At 50.8% G+C, this 2119-nt stretch overlaps 1 protein-coding gene across 11 annotated transcripts in view; it reads left to right on the top strand.

The window, feature by feature from the left end:
• The window catches only part of Iqsec1 (IQ motif and Sec7 domain ArfGEF 1), a 337227-nt gene that overhangs the window by 281042 nt on the left and 54066 nt on the right, over positions 1-2119 (top strand). The gene's annotated exons all lie outside the window — the stretch shown is intronic.

The raw sequence follows: 2119 nt of genomic DNA, 5'->3' as shown, positions 1-2119 counted from the left end.
GTGTGTGTGTGTGTGTGTGTGTGTGTGTGTGTGTGTGTGTGTGTGTGTGAAGGGCAAGACAGCAAATGGCCAGGAGTCTGTCAGGGAGGCTACCCAGCTCTGTCTGTGTCTTGTGTCCGATTTCAGTGCACAGGCTGCTAGGGGCCTCTCCTACAAGTCTGATTGTTGGAAACCCTGGGTCTGTCGGCAGCTACGTATTCACTCTGTCAGGGAGACTCCAGCAAGGATGTGCTGCAGGGGTGTGTGTGTGTGTGTTTTTAAATACTGCACAACCTGGAAGGCCACCTGGGCAGGTGCTCCGATGCCTGGAGTTTGTGTGGCTGCTGTTTTTGACCAAGTACAGATATTAGTGAGGCTGCTGGCTGGGAGGGTGGGTGTTGTTTACCTGATGGAGTGAAGCTTGTGCCTGGTCCAGGAAGAAATCTGATGGCTCAGAAAAGCCTGCCCCTCTTGGTTTTAGGGGCCTATGGGAGGCTGTCTGAGTACCCTAGGCCTATGTTTATGGAGAGAGGGAGACTGTGTGTGTGTGTGTGTGTGTTAAGAATATTGATTTTCTCTTGCTTGGCAGCACAGCTGCCCCTGAGCTGTCTGCAGGCCCCTCCATGAGCAGGGGTTTGGGGTTGAGAGGATTTGTTGACAATTGGACTGGGCCTCTCTCTGGGGGAAGCCCACCTAGAGACCTTTAATCTTTCATTAAAAAATTTCACAAAGCCTGCCTAGCAGTTGCAATGAAAACATGGGTGTATTCTGCTGTACCCCATCCCACCCAAGCTTGGGATTCTGGGGCTGAGGCTTTTATGGAGCTGTGGGAAGAGGCGCCATTTCCTAAGACCCGGTACTCCTAGCATCTGAGGCAAAGGCCAGGCAAGCTGCAGCTGCAAAACCATTTGTGTAGAATTATGGGCTCCACTTGGGATTGGCGGGTCACCATCAGATCCCACAGGTGTTCAACACCCTGCACACTTCCTCAGCTGTCCCATCCAGTGTTTGCATTCCTGTCCTGTGGTACCAGCACCCTCATATTGCAAGAGAGCAAATAGTTTGAGCCTTCAGTCTCGTCATTATTAAGGTTCTGTGGTCTATTGAGTGCCTAGTGTATGTATACTAGTCTCTAGCCTAAGGACCAGGGAAGGGCACAACAGTCAGTGAACATAGCTCAGAGTTGTGGTTTTTGTCTCCATGTAGCCAGCAGTCTAGGGATGACCATGATCACAATATGACCATGAGGAATGGGTCAGTGGTTTCTCACCATACCACTTTTTCCCTGCAGCTGAAGGGGATAAGTGTTGTTTTGTTTTGTTTTGTTTTTCTCTCTCCATTAGAACCTCCCAGTGTTGCCACTTTAGCTGGGGTGTCCATGGCTGCCTCCATTGTATTTCTGTTCCACATCCATCAGCAAAAGTTGCTCTGTGTCTCTGGTGGACATCTTCCAACTGCAGGGGTTCCTACCTAGATCCTGGATCTGGGTTGCTGCTTCACAGCTGCTCTGCAACCACAGTGGGGCCAGGTGTTCTAGAGAGCAAGGAGCCCTGCTCAGGTGCAGCCCTCCTTTGCTTACAGTGCCTTGCTAGGAGTCTTGCAGCTTACTTTCACCTGGCCATCCCCTGCCCCCTAAACTCAGATAGGAGCCAGCATGCTCCAGAGACTAGAACCCTAGTCTCAGTCGTCACAGGGCCTCAGGTCACTCTCAGACTGGCACACTACCCTGCATGCACAGGCTTCTTGCACAGAATTGGCCATCTGATGCTTCACTGTTTTCCCACATCACAGCAAAGGACTGGTTACCTTTGTTTTCTAAAAGAACACAAGCAAAAACAGAGAGCCCAGTGGCCATACCTGAACCACAGCAGCTCAAAGGGCTCAGGTCCAGATGTTGGCAAAGAGGCTAGGCCTCTGGAGGCCCCTGCTAGGACTTCAGGCTTTTGTTCAAGGAAGTCGGACTATGAACTAGTTGTGCTAATATTTACACAGCTTTGGCTTAAAACATGGGATAAGACTGACAGCTGCATGGTTGAATAGCCTGATGACTGGGCAGATGGGTGTTTGTGGAAGGGATTGGACAGGCACTCAGGGTGTGTGTGTGTGTGTGTGTGTGTGTGTGTGTGTGTGTGTGTGTGTG

This window comes from Psammomys obesus, unplaced genomic scaffold, assembly GCF_907164565.1.
Source record: "Psammomys obesus unplaced genomic scaffold, mPsaObe1.curated_primary_1811, whole genome shotgun sequence".
Lineage (NCBI taxonomy): Eukaryota > Metazoa > Chordata > Mammalia > Rodentia > Muridae > Psammomys > Psammomys obesus.
The sequence above is the reverse complement of the archived record's forward strand: the minus strand, read 5'-3'. Positions and strand labels throughout refer to the sequence as shown.